This window comes from Pezoporus flaviventris, unplaced genomic scaffold (genome assembly GCF_033815535.1).
Source record: "Pezoporus flaviventris isolate CSIRO_AGI_PZ_B2104156 unplaced genomic scaffold, CSIRO_AGI_Pfla_v1 ptg000047l, whole genome shotgun sequence".
In the NCBI taxonomy this organism is placed as follows: domain Eukaryota; kingdom Metazoa; phylum Chordata; class Aves; order Psittaciformes; family Psittacidae; genus Pezoporus; species Pezoporus flaviventris.
Genome location: NW_026892595.1, coordinates 6,857,680 through 6,877,342, shown reverse-complemented (window position 1 = coordinate 6,877,342; position 19,663 = coordinate 6,857,680). Strand labels below are relative to the sequence as shown.

General features: G+C 38.0%; 1 protein-coding gene across 12 annotated transcripts in view; it reads right to left on the bottom strand.

Annotated features, from left to right (window-relative positions):
- EPC1 (enhancer of polycomb homolog 1) overlaps nt 1–19,663 on the bottom strand; it is a 72,321-nt gene that overhangs the window by 33,726 nt on the left and 18,932 nt on the right. The window lies entirely within an intron of this gene.

Here is a 19,663-nt window from a genome sequence, read left to right as displayed (position 1 = left end):
ACACTTAGGGCAAGCAGGAACACAGCAGAACAATTCTCACTGCAGCCTGAAAGAGCTGGAACTTTTGTTCAGTTCTGCTCTGGGGGGGGGGGGGAACAACATTATAATGCAAGGACATGAGTGTAATTCTTCAACTTTACTACTTGAGTACTTGCTGCTTTTCTAGCACATTACATTTAAAAAATCTGAATGACAATAATTAGAGCATAAAGAAAGGATACTGTAATTGTGGTTCAACCTGACTACAAGCAGGCACTCTTGGCTGCAAGAATAGACAAGCAGAAGCATAGCAACTGGAAGCTAGCAGCATTTGTCTTCTTTCACATTTTGGTAATTCTTGGTAAGTTGTTTTTGGCAACATGACTTAGATTCCTACGGTTTCTCAAAGAAAACTGGCACTGCCAGAGCAAAGATTCCTTTGATGAAACATTTACTCTGCAGCACACCTTCGAGATGAAATTCAAAGCAATATAACCACAACACAATGCATTAAAAGACAAAGTGACATGACCCTGTCATTAACAGTTGAACAAACCAGAAGAACAGAATGCATGTTACTGTTTTAGAAAGTCAATTGAAAAAAAATAAAATCAGTGCAGTAGTAATGAGCGTGTATTATTAAGAATGAAAGAAGCAATCTACTGTTTTGCAATTTGACTGCATGTTTCTTCAAACAATTTACCCAAATTATTCCAGAGCTCTAGAAGAAATAATCATTTAAGGCACAACTGCTTACAGACATGACCAAAACAGCCAACTCCTAAAACCACTATGTAGATTAGAGCAGAAATTCTCCAAATTCACAAGGCTGTGCACAGCATAATCACATCTTTGCCTCCAAAATCCAGGAACTATAAAAAAAGACACCACAATCGATTCTGTCATTAGCACCACATCAAGCCACTGCCCAGCTGATCTCCACAGACCTGCTGATTTACATCGGTATGGCTGAGGAGAATCCTCTTCCACCCCTCCCTTGCTTGACAGAAGTGCTTTCCAAAGTTACAATCTCACAGCTCATCCTACAACGCTTAACATACCAGAACTGAAAACAACCACCTGTTGAAACTGGTGTCCTTAAGAAGCATTAGGTTCACAACAGTTACACCAAAACAGATCACAGCTGAGACAGAACTGAGGACATACAAGCATACAAACTCACAGACCTGTCTTTTTTATACTCATTCTACCTTCTGGCAACTTGTGATCCAAATCTCTCTTGGAAAAACACCTAAATACAAAAGGTGAATTCAACAAAACTGCAGCTGATCTTAAGCACAAACACATTACTCTGCAGGTAAGCTGAAATTAACAAAAAACCCAATAGAAACTGGAAAAATAAAACCAAACAAAAAAGAACAACCAAACAAAAACCCCCAAACAAAATAAAACAAAAAAACCAAAACCCACACAAACAACAAACAAAAACCAAAACCAGACCAACCAGAAGTTGTTAATACATCATTCAGAGGTGATGAACTGCTGCAAGCACAACCTGATTCCAGGCTATAAGGTAAAGATTTTTGGCTGCTAAATTCACAGCAACAGTACTGTTCCCCTGCGTAGGTTATCTCACATCAGCAGCATTTACTGGTGGAAAGGTACTGGAAGACAACACAGCAAAGTTTCCATGAGACCCCACTGCACACTAAGCCCATTCAGACTAACTCATCACATAACATACGGTAGGGACTACTGAAGTGCTTCTATGACCTACTGCCTGCAAACCACTCCCCAGCCTCCCCGCTGTACTTGGCTCAGCGAGCTCTGGGGTACCTATCCTGTCCCTCAGCTATATGAGCTATTTCAATAACCTGCATAATCAGAGAAGGTGGCCTCTTTTGCAAGAGTGAAAGTCAATCCACTCTAAATTAAATTTGTCCACAGATTCAATCCACTAAATCTGTGCACAGAAAGGAATAAAAAGAGCAAACTGGCTCATTCTCTTCACCACCTCCTCCTGTTACCAAATCTTAAGTTATCCTGCAATTTACTGTTCAGACATATCTTAAATCCAAGATTAGAAGGATCACGGAGACTGATCTCCAAGAGTTACATGCAGTTTTTTATTTTTATTATGCTACCCCTTATTCCTCACTCACATTATTCCCCTCCCATTCCCAGAACCAGTTCAGGCATCAGAAGTATACTTTCTGCGGGACTCTCTGGGGCTTAGTTACCTGCCACTGCAAAAGAAAACGCTTACCCAGGGACAGGCAGACACCAGGAATGCTGCAAAGATACAGAACACACAGCCAAGAACCCTGTAACTATCCTAGATGATGCAAACTATTCACAGACACTCCAGATTTCTTTTGCATTTTTCTTATCTTTAGGGCACCAAGTAGGTCTGGTGGCTTCTTGCAGGACTGGAAGCAAAAATGCTCAGTTCTTCCTAAACAACAGGCTTCACAGATTATTAGAGAAGCACTTATTTCAGAAACATAACACACACTTTTCCTTTTATTACCTATATCCAGTCACACATAACTACATGTAAAACAGCAAAGACATCCTGACAAGATTGTTACAGCATCTGTAACAAACAACTGCTGGTGAAGAGTCCAATCCTGACTGAAGTTGTACTGCTGAGGGCAATCTGATGCTGCCTTGAAGAGCAGAGAAGTCTTCAACAGATATTCTGGCACAAGATCAGTCCCTGAATTACACTGATCCTTGACTCTGAGACAGCAAAGCCCAACTCCTGAATACCAGCTTATAGAGTTGACCTTTGATAATGGCAAGGCAGCAGTTGTGTTGCTAAGCATACCCTCTTGACCTCAAGTACATGAGTACCATGTAATGTGTTAGCAATACTTTAAATTTGGTCACAACAAACACACAGAATGGTGGGTCAACAAAGCAGCATTATGTCACTGTCCTGGGTTCAGCAGTAGCAGCCATTTTTCTCCTTCTTAGTAGCTGGTGCAGTGCTCTGATTTTGACTTTCAGCCTGGGAACAATGCTGATAACACTGATGTTTTTAGCTGTTACTAAGTAATGTTTACGCCAACCAAGGACTTTCTGAGTCTCATGCTCTGCCAGGGAGGAACGGAAGCTGGGAGGAAGCAGACAGGACACCTGACCCAAACTTGCCAAAGACATATTCCATACCACACCACATCATGCCCAGGATGTAGAACTGGGGCCAGTTACCTGGAAGGGCTAGATCACTGCTTGGGTCAGGCTGGGTATCGGTCAGCAGGTGGTGAGCGGCTGTATTCTCTTCCCTTGTTATTTCCCTTATCATTATTATCATTGGTGGTAACAGTAGTGGTTTTGTGTTATACCTTAGTTACAGGACTGTTCTTATCTCAACACACGGGAGTTACATTCTTTTGATTCTCCTCCCCATCCCTCTGGGAGCCAGGTGGAGGAAGAAGGGCATGGGGAGGAGTAAGCGAGTGGCTGCGTGGCTCTGAGTTACTGGCTGTCACTCCTTGCTCTTCCCTGGGACAGGTCTTGTAAGAAGACCGCAGATCACTTCCACCTCCCACAGCATTTGTAAGCCATCTTTCTATTATGACCACTAGCATATAAGCACACAGAGTAAACACCCTCTCACATAAATTTAAGCTGCCTGAAGATTCACCCAAAACACACAGCTGTAATCTTCCCTTTTGCCAAGATCTCTCAATGTCCTGAATCATTCTATGCAGTAGAGAAAGCTGTTTTCCTGTTAGCAGAGTCTATAACTGCCCTTTCATATTCCAAACCTGGAGAAAAACTATGGTGGTCACTCTGTTAATCAACTGGAGTCAGTCTCATGAGTAGTCAATTAGGAAGGATTCCACTGTAATTACTGTAATAATTATATCTCAGCAACAAATGCCAAGTTAAAACAGCTGCATAGGATTAAACAGCAATTACTCAGTGAAAACGTGATCTAACTTACTTTTAAAAATATGTGGGGTAATTAACAGACTATCAAGAAACCTTCCTAATTATTAGTCTGTCTGGAACACTGCTTAGAAATGAGGTCAACTACATCATCTTGAGCATCCCAGTTGACTGCTTTTCCCCATGTTCAAATCAGACGCTTGAAGGAGCATGCAAGAAATCTGCCCTTTTCTTGGGAAAAATCTTGTTTCCAACAACAAATTACTTACAACTTCTAAGAAACTTTCACCTGGTATGCTCATTCAGTGAATGGTGGTCGTGAGGTGGAGGACACACAGCGCATCTGACTCAGAAGTCTAACAACATTATACTAGAGATCACAACTCTGAAAGAAATAGAGAACGATTTGCTGTCCGGTTGCCAGAAGTCTGAAAAGAATTATTAGCTTCACATTTTAAATTACTACGAAAAAGGGACAGACAGAGATGAAGAAATTAATGAGAGAGGCTTAAGACATGCTGGAGAGGGTAAAGTACACAACCTAGGAACCCTGGGAATTAGGAAGACTCCAGTATTCAATACATACATTAAATCACAGTACAATTCAAAAGTGGAATTTAACACCTCAGCCTTTCCAGGCACAGGTCCTGTTCAGACTATCTAAAAATCAGCCTGACTAAAGTAAATCAGCTGCTTGCCAAATCAATAGAGCAGTACATGCATTCAGAACCACAGGACTCAGCATCAGTTTGAAATATTTTTTTAAGAATTGCTAACAGCTTCATACTAGCAGAAGGAGCTATCCCATCTCCTCAGTGCTGGTAACAGCCATAAAAAATTTCCCATCTTTTCCTCTGTGATCACTTCGACTCTCATGGAACTCCTAAGCCTACATAGGCCTGTAATCCACAGAGGGAAGGGTGGTTATTCTTAGGCAAGTTGCCTGCTGTGAGCTAAATCAGTTCACAAACAAGTAATGCAAAGATCACGGCAAGCTCTAAGGAAAGAGTGCAACTGCATCTTTTGAGTATTAACACAGTTAAACCACGTCAGTCTATCTTGCGTGACTGCAGCACAGATTCCAGACTTAGCTGCAAATCTAAGTCCCCCTTCTTTACCACAGCCCTGCTGTTCCAGCTGTATTGTTGTAATTTGGGACTGCAATACATCAAAACTATTTCAGTGATCTATACTGAACATAATACAGCTTAAATCATAATATCATATCACATAAATTATAATGTAGTACGGTAAATACATAATACAGTATATTATCCCTAAATAAAGGATTCTAAAGAACATTAAGATAATGTATTCCTTAAGTAGATCAAGGCATGACATCCACACTGAAATCAGACCGTAACCCAGAATTAACCAAGATATGATACAGTTTACAAGAATACAGCTTTCAGGATACAGTCTACAAGAGAATGAGAATTACCCTCAAAATTTAACCTGTCCTTATCAAAGGTTTCAGCTATGAAGCCATTTAGGAGAGCCTGAAGAAATTATCACAGCAAATTTATTTTTCCCTTGTATGGGGAAAATGGAAGCAGAACTGTAAGATCACTTCATCAGCTGACTCGTAATAAAATTGTATCAAATTCCCAAGTTAAAAGACAGACACAGCAACATACTGTTGCTGCTTAAACATTACTGCGTGTCAGCAATACTGCATAACAAGTCAATTTTGGATGGCAAGATCTGCATACTTTGATTCCAGCATTTTTATTAGTTACCAGGACTCAATATACTGTTAACACTACTGAGCACTGATTAAAAAAAAAAAAAAGGCAGTGTCATTTGAATAACAAGTAATATGTAAACCCAACTTCACAGCAAACAAGTTTCTGCAAATAAAAGTTGTTTCACTACTTTTCTGAACAATACTATTATGCAGGTGTGCACAGGGCTGTGCATTTACACCACAGACAGGGTGCCTCAAGTATTCCATAGCAGAGTATCATACACAGCACTGGGTGAAGTTAAAGGTAAGTTATAAAACTGTATTTAGAAACATAACATCACTTAAAAAAGAGTCAGCTGAGCTGGATGAAATTTTATACTACACTTTTCTCAAAGTTTTCTAAGTCAGCTATGGAAAAAAAAAAAAAATCTGTGATTCCTTCCAGAGGAGCTGTTCCTCAGACCAGGTTTTCAAATGATCCTCATTAAACGAACCCTTTTCCATCTGCAGTTAAGGCATATCTCAATCTGGATGCACCAATCTACTCAGGAACAGTACAGAATCAAGACAGGCGAGGCACAGAAAAGCAGCAGGCAAGGGAATAAAGCCAGAACATACAGTCTGAGGAGCACCTCTATTTCTCCAATATCAGTCTGCTGAAGGCTTAAAAACATTACCTTCAGCAGAGCAGGCTGCACAAACTGCAGTGACTCACAGCTTCCCAGATCTACATATGCTCAAAGATTCTGGACAGAAAACAAGACTAAATAAGAACAGGATTTGGATTCTTTTATTAAAAATCATTAAAAACAGATCTCAAGAACACTACTAGAGCTACTATTTTTTCCCCTCAGAATCTGCAATAATGCTCCAAAACTGATATTATCTGGGCTTTGAAGTTCAGAACTCTAAATACCAAAACACACAACTACCCAATAAACAAACGAATATCCAAAACTGGTTGACTGGACTAACATAAATGCTAGGCATTACTAGTAACCAAACTCTTCACAGAGCACAGAACAGTTAAGGAAACTAACTGTATCACAAGTGCGGGTTTTGTCAGAGTGCCATTTTGCCTAACACTGTCTCAAAAAGGACCCCATGAGTATTCCTACAGTGAACAGTAAGAATGGCACAAAACCCACAGCAGTTCTCTCTCAGAGCCACAGGGTATCAGAAGCTGGGAGTGCAAGTTAGTTATTGTAGTCTTTGTGTTTACTCGTCTGGTAATTTTTGCTTCTCTGAACTTCTTAGTCCAGTGTGCACTATACAACTCTGTTGTTAATAAGAGGCTTGAGAGACACCCAACACATGCAACTTTATTTTGTTGTTGGGGGGAAAAAGGCAAATGAACAAAATAATAATAAAAAGGATAAATCAGTGAGTGAACCATGGGGTTTACATAGGTTCTGTAGCACACAAAACTGTAAGAGCTGTACCTTCCCATAAGATTGCTTACAGTATTCTTGTCAGGTTTAACTACATCTTCGGTAAAGTACAGTTTCATTATCTCAAGCAGTGATTCACACTTAAACGTTAACAGAACTTGACTGATACTTATACTGAACATCATACAGTATTCAAGTTATGTGGAGACAGAAAACTGTCAAAACATTATCAGAAAAGTAAGTATCAACATATGTTTAAATCTGTTCATTCACAAGTTAAGGCTCAACATCTTACATGAGACAAGCATGCAGTTTGCCATAACCCCCTAAACAATCTAAGCACCCTTTAAGAACTCACGTGCATTCCATATAAAAAGGTCATATACAACGGTTCAGTTTAAAAGTTTGAACTACAGAAGCTTCCAGAGCATCACCTTAAATTACGCTTATTTCCTATTTCAAAAATAAACAAAAAACCTTTCCAGTATTATTCACTTCAGTGCTATGGGGAATACAGTCTGTAGAAAAAGCACATAGTAATGACTAAAAGCTGTTAAACAAGCACACTTCTGTAGATTCCACAGTATCTGTACTTTAAATACTCTATTTCCATCATGTGTTACACAGAGGAATAAACTGTCAAATACAGTAACAAGCAGACACCTGAGCTGCACAAATATGCACAGGCTGGCAAAGCATATACCTAACCTTGCCCTGCAGTAACCGTGTCAATGGTAGCAAAGTCACACCTCATGTTCCTTCAAATTACAGCTTTCAGTAAGAGGAAAAGCCTGCATTGCAGTTCGTAACTCTTAGTAAGGGAACCCACATCATGTACCAAGACAGCAAGGTACCAGGAGAGCTGCTAAGACATTTAAGAAAACTGAAATACAACCCCCACCCCCAAGTACAAATACTAGAAGATACGTACTCAACAGTTACACTGCATAAGGCATCTAGTAAAGATGAAGCCTACCTAGCAATTGGTATAGAATTGCTCTAGTTAACTACATTTTGTTGAAATACATTAACAAAAACCTACCAATACTTTATTTACCTTTAGCTGCTGTATTTACAACACACACCGGATCAGAATTTCAGGTCTAATATCACAAAAGTGGAAAAAGTGCTTCGTCAGTAGTGACAGTGACAGGTGCAACACTGAATAACTTAAAAAAAGATTTTTCCAAAGACTACATCACTGTGATGACCTATATATTTCCTGCTGCAGATCTCAGTCTTCAGTTTGCAAATCTACATGTTTAGACACTTTTCTGGACTTAAAGTGAACATTGGTATATTTGAATGCATAAAGATGCTACCTAGAGGCCTGTATTAGGCTGAAAGGCTTTGAGAAAATACCAACTTAAAAGTTTCCTGATCAGTAAAAATAGGTTTTGAATGACAAAGTCTACATGGACTGTGAGTCTGGTGCCGAATCATTATTCTTTATAGGTCAGCTATTCTTGGTGTCCTGTAATCCCCAAGTTTATTTAGATTGCCTTTAAATCCATAAGACAAACTAGCATTTCAAATTTATGACCTTTTATGTGCAACTATGATCAAACTTAGTTTTAAGGCTTGTATAAACACTGCACAAGAGAGGTGAAAAACAGTGAAGTCATGCAGAGAAGAGGACGACAGGAGGAAGAAGAAAGGCGAATAGGAAAAGTTTACTATAAGGACTAGCATTTCCTCAAAATGCATTACAACTGCCATTGTTACTCTCTCTATGCATGCAGTGAGTTTAAGTGTATGATTAGGACAAATAAGCCTACTGAATGTGATTTACAAAGAGACAGTGTCAGTTACTTCAGGCCACTCTGTCAACTTTAGCCCAAATAACTTTTTGCTGGGTTTTCTTTTGCTTGGTTGGTTGGTTTTGACGTGTCATGTCCCATGTTCCCACCCTCTCCACCAATGAAGGGGCATTTTAACACCTTTCACTCACTCAGCATTTAAGCCACTTTATACCCTTCATTTATTAAAAACAAGAAAAAAAACAAACAAACCCCAGAAAACCTACCAAACAAAAAAAATGTACCACAAAACCAACCACCACCAAACACAACACTGACCTTCCACACCTTTCTGTCATTCCTTAGGCCTTCACTCTTTTTGTCTATTGCATTACTAAAAGCCTCTAACCACAACACAGATTAATTATACTCAATCTCTCAAGGAATACTCGATCTCTCAAGGAATACTCGATCTCTCAAGGAACACAGACTTGTTATTTCTTCCACCTCTCATAGCAAAACATTCGAACCCGATTATGCTGGTCACGACACAGAGCTCTGTGTTTCTCTACCATGTGTGCAGCTGCAGACTAATACTGAATCTTAATGGCCAGTCCCCAGCTACAGGGGTATACAGTGGTATGAATATCCACACTTTAAAGTGGCTATATGTTGTAATATACTGATGTGTAATAATAGTCATTTTAAAGACTGCTTTGTGCCCTTCTCAAACACTAAATCCAAGAATATAGCCCATGTATCAGCAGAGAAACCCATTTACAGGGCTTCAGAAAAATACACTCTTACACTAGACATCCTACCTCTTCCTGTCACCACCTAGTGCCATGTATACTACTAAAGGACTACTTCAGTGTATTTATAAAAATACACTCATTTATAAAAAGATTTAGCACACTGTATCCTGAAAACCGCATACATTCTTAGAGAATAGATTTCAGAGCTGCCTAAAGTTATGCTTTAAAATTACCAGTTATAGATTCAATTTCATATTGCTCACCACATTAAATGGTTTAATCATTCTATACAATTCCTGCATTTTCCCCCTTGCTGAAAACAAAGGAACAAATAGTAACTGATCCGTAGAAAGGAAAATCAACATTATAATGCAAGATGAGAAAAAAAGAGGGCTAAATGTAAAACATGTTGCTAACAAGAAATTCTAACAGAGATAAAGTACCTGCCACAGTTTGCTATCACAAACTGTCCATTGTACTTTGAACCATACTTAAACCCCAATGTTGTGGGCAGGCCATTTCCTTTAGGTTTATCAACATGACATCAATGAAGTACAGGAAGAAAAGTCTTCAAATCTAATACTTCAAAGCTTCTTATAACAGCTTGAAGACACCCAAAGGGTTTTTCAAATTTATTTATTTATTTTTTTTATCTTTGGGTATTTCTGACAGCACACTTGTTCTGATAACTACATACTTGCAGGTCTCAGATACATCATACTGTAGGGCTTTTTCCTTACATAGGTGTTTTATCAATTTCCTACCTGCTAAGTTAAAGAGAACTACCCTTTGAAATAATGTTAGATATCCACAAGACAATGTATTCCTACTTCCTCCATCTGTCCTGTATTATGAGAAAGATCTGACCTAGTAAAGACAGTTCAGCAACTGTAAACCAAAGTAAGATGACGTTCTTGCCATCGCTGAAAATGATGCTGCTGCCAAAAGCTGGCTTAGGACCTCAAATTCCAACTCCATCTGCACACACACTGCGAAAAGTGGTGGTCTACTTCCTTCAAATCCTCAGCAATAAATACTGTCTAACATTTTTAGGTAAAGCATGAAAGAGCAAAATGGTAAAAACACAGAAAGTTTAACATCTCAGCTAGCATTTAGCTCTATGACCATCTGAAAAGGAAATTACACCACAGCCTAACTCCTACATGCACACTCATTCTCCTTGCTAATGGTGCTGAATAAACCACAAAACCAAGACAAACATCCAGTATAAACACAGATTTGAACTGTACATATACTCCCGACCACAGCGCAAGACAGTCTGGGATGGCAGACTCTCTTCTCTCCAACCAACTTATTGCTAGTAACTCAAACAATGCTTATCTTGAGCACAGCTTAAAGAGGTCCAATGCACGCACACTGCCGAGACAGGACAAAGGCATTCATGAGAAGACAAACATCAGAAAGCATTAATTTTTTTTCCCCCAGAAATTTAATACAAGCCAAAACAAGATGTCAAATACCTCACTACTTCAATTTTTCAAATTGCAGAGTTTGGTAAACCACCACATACGTCATTTAAAAAACATCACTTGACTACCTCATGACAGGGACCTTTTTTACCTGTTGAAATACATCAGTAATGAATACACTGAGGACTTGGTTTTACAGGTTTGTTTTGTTTGTTTTTTTTTTTATAGGCTCTTATTTACCAACAGGAATATCCATTAACATTTTTCCTATTACTTCCAGACAGCTTTGGAACTGTTATCTTCTGACTGGACTAGTTCCACAACCCACAATGAAGTTATACCTACTTACGAAATTATAGCTAGTAGAGTTTGTGGTACACCTTCCTCAGTAACTTACACTTTTTAAGAGCACTTCAGAACTTCTCTTCCTTCTCCAGCTTCTCCAAATTTTATCAGTGCTAAGGTTTTATCTCCACTTCCAGGACATTCTGTAGCCCACACTCCTAACTACCTAAAAGCCATCTGAAGCTCCTAAAGACAACATCTAAGAACTATCATCTACCAGCTCAAGGTCCTTCTAGAGGTAGAATACAGATGCTATGGAAAACCAGGCCAGACATGGTTAATAATGCATTAACTGCAACAACTTTCTCCAATAAAGCCCTGGAGATCATAAAAAAAACCCCACTGCTTTCTGTTCCAGCTCAAAACATGCAAAATTTGTTTTCAACATTTAGCTACCATTAAGGAAATTTCTAAACATCTTCTCGAAATGAGACACCTCAAAAGAAACATTGAAACAGTCTCATACAGTACCTGGCCTACTTTATGACCACAGCATCTTCATCAGAAATCAGAGCTAGTGCACTCTTTCTTCTAAAAATCCCAGAAAATAAATGGCAACAGAAGGGCAAACAAGATGTTTGGCAAAGTACATACGAATGTTAAAAAAACTGCTGAGAAACAAAAGAGTGCCCAAATTTATCCACAAGCACCTGAAGGATCCAGTAGTTATACCTGCTTAAGGGATTTCAGTAACTGTATGAAATTTAAAAAAATAAAGTAAAAAATCTGCAGGGCTCAAACTCAAGTTGACTTTCACTTGTAGCCTTACTCGTAACTTTCCAACGAAACTACTGTCTTTTGAGATACATCTAGATTATTAAACTGGAATAAACACTAAGTCAGATCATAGTAAAATTTTCTTCCTGCAGTCAGTTCCTATCTTCTGCCACTCTTTTCAGAATTATTTTTCTTGTATTTAAGTAGGGAAAAAAATGAAATGCCAAAAAGGCACACAGCACATCTCCTGCTGAAAAACTAATACAGGACTGGGGGTGGGGGAAGGCAGATTTTCCACACAGTTAAAATCCACATTTCTTAAGCAAAACCATAAAGACATAGGGGAAGCCAGGAACACAATTTTATCACCAGTGTTTAAAGAAACTTAAGAAGGAGAACAAAACTACAGAATTTAGAAACACAAGCGAATGGGACATTTCAAATATTGGGAAATATCTGGAAGAGAAGGTGTTATACTATGTATGCAGACTAACCTGGGCAATAATAACGGCACAAACAAAAAAGTAAAAAAAAAAAAAATTAAGTCAAACTGTTTCCAAACCTACACCAAGAAATGCATTTTGTGTGAAATTCACTATAAATCACTGGAAATTTGCAAAGCAACTTGCACCCCTCTTCCCTTTACAAAACAAGTTCTGTGTCTGTAATGCACAGTCTTTATGCTTCCATAACACAGCCTTGCACAAAATCCTCAAATTAAAAAAAAAAATAATCTGGAAAGTGAAGTCCATGCAAAAGTCAAGTTTTGACACTAGTGCCTTCCTAGTAGCAATGCTGAGTTGGACATCTGATCAGTGAAGAATATGAAGACTACAGCTCTTCAAATTATAACAGAAAACACCAATCCTTTCAAAAAATGAAAGTTTCCAACTGAAAAAAAAGCGCAAGCATTAATTTCTTAACTCCTGATTGCATATAAAGGAAACAGTTCTTCAAGAGTGGTACTTAAGAGGATAGCTTCTTCTCTCACTCAAACTACTTGTGCTTGAACAGACTGTCAGATCAGGAAGTTTTCAACTTTTTACTCCCTGCTTTGCATCATTCATACAGTTCACCTTCACGTATTTGTTTAACCAAGAAAGATCCTCCTAGAACTGGGTTAGTCCTTGAATGTACATAGCTGAATACACAGAAATACACAATACACTGGTGGAAGGGAGAGGAGAGCGTACATAAAGGCTCATTAAACAGGATGAGGATATATACAGACTCAGAAGCAGTAGCCAGCATTTTCACTCTGATGCATTAGTCATTTGATACATTCTTCCATATTAGCACTAGTTTTTCCTCTTACAAAAATGAAGTGGAAAAAGAACAAGTAACTTATTACAGCTCCCTAAGGCCAGCAAATTACAGTATCCTGCTCTAGCAGAGAAGACTCCTAAAGACATACACGCATTCCTTTAAAACAAAAACTTGAAGTAACATATTAACTTACAGGTATTAAAAACTCACACTGAATACTCTCTACAAATTGATACTGAAATAACTGTATGCACATTTATGACGAATATGATAATGTAATTATGTCACAACCATTAAGACAGCTACTAGAAAAGGGAACTAGTCAAAGAGAACACTAGTTGATTTAAGGGCTTGCCACACTGCACTTCTACCTGAAATAAATTAATATTAGGCAGGTTCATGTACAAACAACTTATGCTTTACTGGAATAAAATACAGGATGTTAGCTACTAAGATGAAACAAAAAGCCATATCACTCTGCTTCTCAAACATTAAGGTTACTGAACTATTGCCCCTTCCCATCATTGATATTTCACTGCATACAATTAATACCCAATCCTTTGCTGAAATCCATTATATGATAGATCATATTTGAAAAACAGGAAGATAACTTTATAGGGCTCCTCCTTAAGACAGGCTGTGAAAACTCCCAGGACGTAAAGCCTTTTCATACAATCCTAGCTTTAAAATGATTTAACAGTTTACCCTGACATAAGCTCCTCTCCTTTATCTCCAGCCAGTTGTATTATTTCTTGTGCTGTTAAGAATACTGCTAATGAAGTTATCTTTTTGCGTTCCTCCCCACCCCCCAATGTTAATGTAAGTAATTTGAGGAAGATTTTTCATCTCTTCCAATGGTTAACCACCTCATTATAAATAAAAGAGTACTAAGCAAGTCTAACCTTTTTTATCTTAAGTCTGAACATGAACAATATGTTTCACTGTAGTTACTTCTGCTATGTATAAAGCCATTGCTGTTACATGCCTTCTCACTGTGCATTTACAGGAAAGTCAGTAAAAGGTTAAAAATAATTTGACTATGCATGCATCAAACTAAGTCCTTAAGACTGCTCTACACTTAGCTTTTTAGGACCAACTTTTTAAGGAGAAATTAAATGCTTTTTATGCAGAACCTGTATAGACAAACTAGAAAAAGAATATGCTCCACCAAGAACACCAATGTCCTGACTTGGAATTTTTCCAAAGAGAGCTTGCTAATTCATACCCTCCAGCATTTCAAAACAGAGCTCGGACCTCCAGGAGAAGTCTCTGACCTGCATAAAGCACTGATAACCAACCAACTCTAATTACTATTTTCCAAAACATTAAGTATTTTCAACATTACTGCTACTGCTCACCATCAGGAGTTCCTAACTCGCATGAATGCTCAGGTGCACTGATTATCTGCCAACATTAAACATACTGGAACAGAAAGTTGTGATATAACTGAAGATGAAATATCCAGTAAGCTGCCATTATTACTGAATAGTCTGAAGCTGGGCAGAGAGAGAGAGAAGGGGAAAACAACCACTTTTCACTGCCTGAATATTTTGACATGGTATCGGAATTTTCTTACAGCCCTGTTTGTAGTGAAATAGCATACAAAATGTCTCTCAATTTTCTCAAAAAGACTATACGACCATTAGTGAAACTTAAATCTGTAATTCAAGACCATTCACACATTGACTCACTACACCTCAGCTGCATGCTTAACCTCATACATTTTTAAATTCACCACAGCCTAGATGGCACCATAGGGCTCCCTATTTGTATGCTCCTTAGCGGCTTTTTAACTTCGTGCAGTAAAACCAGCTGTTTCAACAGCAAGAGAATTTGGGTATGGTAGCCTCCCAACGCCTCCAAGATGGATTTGAGAGGAAAAAGTCTTATTTTCTGTGCATGTATTTCATATCTACCTATGGTAACTGTGCTCAAAGACATTTTTATGGAGAGGATGTGATCCTTGAGCCTACTCAACCTGGGTAATGAGAAATTAACCAAGCAGTCTTTGCTAAATTAAGACACATCCTATCGAGAACAGGTTTGAAGTGTTCCAAAGCATCTGAATGAACATCAGGTTATCTTCATCAGGTCTTCTATAGAATTTACCAAATACTAACAGGTCATGCAGATACTGGGGGACAGAATCCGACAACCAAAGCCACATCTAACAATGTAATTGTAACAAACAGAATCATAGAATCACAGAATCATAGAAGTAGGGTTGGAAAGGACCTTAAGATCATCTAGTTCCAACCCCCCTGCCATGGGTAGGGAAAATAAACTTTTCTTAAGCATCCCCAAAGTCAGGGCAGGGAATGTAACTAAAATTATGAAATTAAAGAGGTCAAAATAACATTTTAAACTACCTCAAGAGTTTGCTCAAACATCAGGTTAACACAGTATGACAGTATTTACAGATGACAACTGCACAGACTGAATTCCACCTTCTGTGCAACCTATCAGTTACATCATAACATGTACGCTAACAGTAGGAACTAAAGAACAGCCATACAGCTTATCATTTCAGACTCTGTGTTTAATTCTTCTATCTGCTACTAGCAACACTAACTAAAATTAGAAAGTGAGCTCAAATGTTAAACTCTGAACCTTTGGAACAGAACTCCACATAGTGCATCAGGCTGGCAGGACAGAAAAGCTGCTACTCTGGACTTAATATAAGGGCACAGATAAACCACCAGACTATACTCTTAGTCAGAAGAAGTAGTAAAGAGTAATATAATAAAGAAACAGGACACTGCTTGATACTCTCTGTCCTGCCTCAACACAAAGGACAGAGACACCAGGATTCACAAAAGTTTACTTCCTGAAAAATGTGCATCTAACTTATACAAACTCAAACATGCACAAGGCTAAACAGAAACGTAACAACCAAAACCTTAGGATGACTGTAATATCAGGATAACACGCTCATCCAAAGGAAAAGAAAAAGGAAACAAACACCCCACCCTCAAGCTCACAATAATTCCCATACCCACAGGATTGTTATTAACTCCAGAAATGTCATCAACATAGCCATATTTTCATATTTTGGTAATTAATTTATCTGATGTATACCAGGGTACTTAATTAAAAGTATCATATCTACTCACACATTAATCTTCCCTGAGGAACTGCTTCAGCTAAAAAGCTGACACTTCCTGACATTTTAAATGTGCCTTATAAATGTTGGTAAGAGGTGCTCCAGACACATGGCTTCACTTTTTGGTTTGTTTGGTTTTTTTTTGTTGGGTTTTTGTCTCTTTTGGGGCGGGGGGGGGGGGGGGGGGGGGGGGAGGAAGGTTTTCTTCCAAACCAACACAAAACCCAACAACAAACCAAAACAACTATACTCACAATTTTCCACAAGGATATTTATTTCATCTACACAGTCTAAGAAGCACCTACATTTCTATTTATCTAAGAGAATCTAGAGGCTGCAGATTATGGTGTATGTGCTATCTTTCAGAAAAAAAAACAGGAAAAACAAGTGTAGTTCTTCTTGGTTTGATTGGAAGCCATCAAATTTAGGATGCCTGTAAAACCATCCATGCTTTCCTTCCGAAGCATAACTTACAGAAAACGGACAAAAAGCTTCAGTCCGCCTTTTATTTTTTTCAGTAAAGCCTTTTACCTCAAGAACTAAGTTACCTATGTTCTGCTTTTCCACGATCTGAATTTCCGGTTAAAGCAACATCTCTCTCGAAAAACACAGAACAGGCCACACAAATTAATACCTATAAAAAAAAACAAAACAAATCCAGAAACTCCACAAAAGATAAACAAATCCAATCCATCTACTTCTTTATTCAGGCACATATAAATTTAAATGGACTTGTTAGTTAAATCTGCATTAGTATTTTATTAACAGCAGTCTGTCTGGTTCTCAAAATTACAGCACTAAGGATGCATTTTGCTTAAACCCAGGATTTTGAGATAATACAGGGAATGTTTTGTGTTGCATAAGAAGTGTCATTATATTTTGAAAGCTTTTTTATTTTTCTCTTTTTAGAGATGCATATGTCTCTTGATAGTTTTTAGTTTCTTAGATTTAGCAACAGCCTTGGCAACAGCCACAATGTGTTTACCCTGGAAACTCAGGAGCTAAAGCAACTGCCAGAACACAGTATCAGCTGCTAACTTCAAGTACCACTGTCTGTGTGCTAAAGAGCTTTATACTGTAGTCTTTTTACCTCCAAACAAAACCACTAGTTGAAGTTATGACTTGCTAAGCAGAAAGATATACTCTTGTTAACAGAATTAACATTACTTTAAGGCCCTTTGTTGCCATCTCTTTTTAAAGACTTAGTGTATCACTCTTACCAACTACATATTTTAAAACTCAGATCAACTCCATAAGGCTTTCCTTTTAGAAAAACACTGCTCAACTTCAACTCCAGGTGTAATGAAAACAAAATAGATTCCTTTTTGTGCATCAAAACATTAGTCATTTAAATATCTTGACTCGATGCTTGAATATTAAATCCCTTTTGATTGCATTTTTCCCTAGGGAAAGTTATCTAGTCAAGAGGAGAGCTCTTAACTCCAAATATGTGTTCATTTAAAATTACATTTATGCAAAACTCAAGGCAATGTTAGAACTCTATTTATAAAGTAGTTACAGATGCCTCTTCACATTACTTGAAGTTGCCCTTCACCCCAGGTTCTTATGGGCACTTTGCCAACTGTCCATAAAGAAATGGATAATATTTAGGAAAACAATAGATATTTTTGTATTACAGAAAAATCCTCCAGTCTTCAACTGCTATTTAACACAAACAATTCCCAACATTGTTAAATCCTGCATGGCATGAAGTTTGGGAAACAGAGCATAACAGGGTATTAAATCTGTGAGGTTTGATATAGCTTTAGTCAATTACCATGACCATGAGTCTCTAGTGTCAACACCAGTATAAAACTGAAGAGAAAACTTTTTGGGGCAACAAGAGGGAAGGAAGGAAGTTCAGCAAGTCTGCAAAAACAAGAAGGGGAAAGAGTTTAACATCATCTATTTTATGGAAGACAATCCAAAAGGTATTTAGGAAAACGTCGTGTTTACTGACAGCAAACAAATTTCTTGGGAGAGGTGTGGACACACATATTTAAAACAAAAGCATGAGCAAACTTTAACTGTGTAAAGTGTCTACTTATAACCACTGCTCTGAAGTTTAACCCTCAAAGCTAGGTATAGTAAACAAAAGCATCACATTAACCACAGAAACAAGTCTTATAATTAACATTTAAAGTTTCTCCACTGTCGATGTCTACTTTTCCTTAGCTAGGACATGCACCTCTGGGTTTAAGGAGGTTATACAGTTACCCCATGTAATTTTCTAGCCTGAAAACTTGTAACTGCCAGGCAAACAGTAAAAGAGAAAGATAGCAACCTGCATTTGTACATAAATAAATGCATGCATGCATGCACACTTGCTCACTTTGACAAATAAACTCTGCAAGCAAGCAGAATAGCAAACACAACACTTTACATTCTGGTACAAATGGAAATTAGGGGTGCTCTCGCTCCTATTCAGAATCTACAGGTATCAATTCAGAATATATCTACTGCATCAAAAGAAACACATTCAAGCATAGTTACATAATACTGCTTAACTACTACTGCTAAACGGATAATATAACAGTTTTGAGCACCTTCACAAAAATGACCACCACCAAACCAAAATAATAAAAAAAAAAATAAAAAAAAAAAAAAAAAATCACACACTTCACAATATGTATTTTAGTGGACTTTCAAAGCAACTTACAACTTGCACAGGACTTGGAAATACTGAGTTCTGTTAAAACAGTAGGCAGTTACACTAGGAAAGTCTCAGAGAGTAGTTACTGAATGGAGACAACAACATGCAAAGAGCACTACTCTAGAAATCACTCAAAAATGTACAGAATCAGTTAACTTTTTAAAGCAACAGTGCCACGAAGAGAAAAGTATATTCAAAGGAGGTATGTGTATTGTAACTTTTAGAAAAGTAACTCAAAGTTTGCTAAATGTAGAAATACAAACAGGAACTTCACAGCCTGTCACCTTCGGAAGAAAACAGCAGCCTGACAGCTAGCAAAAACCGCTATGAAATCGTTGCGCTTGTTCTTATCACAAAGTTTCAGAATCTCTTTACATAACCGTACTTCTAGAGTTCTATCTGCTGTGCTCAACACAGAAATGGGAAAAACTTATCATACTAAGGAAATAAAGATCTGCAAACACCAAAATAACCCACTTCAGCAGTAACAGCGACTGAATGTTATACCCAGCTCGGTAAGTACTGAGTGAACGATTAAATGATCCTGAAGCTCAAAAAGGTTTAAGTTCCGTTCTCCACCGAGACAACAAAACTGACAGTGAAGTGATAGGTTTTGGCCTCCAAAACCCTGTTTTGTTACTTTGAGCAGCATTTCAGTACTGGCTTTCGTACTTCCACGTAGTGAACAGTACAGCTTTACTCACACCATGTCTGTCTAGGCGCTTCTAAGGTTTCAA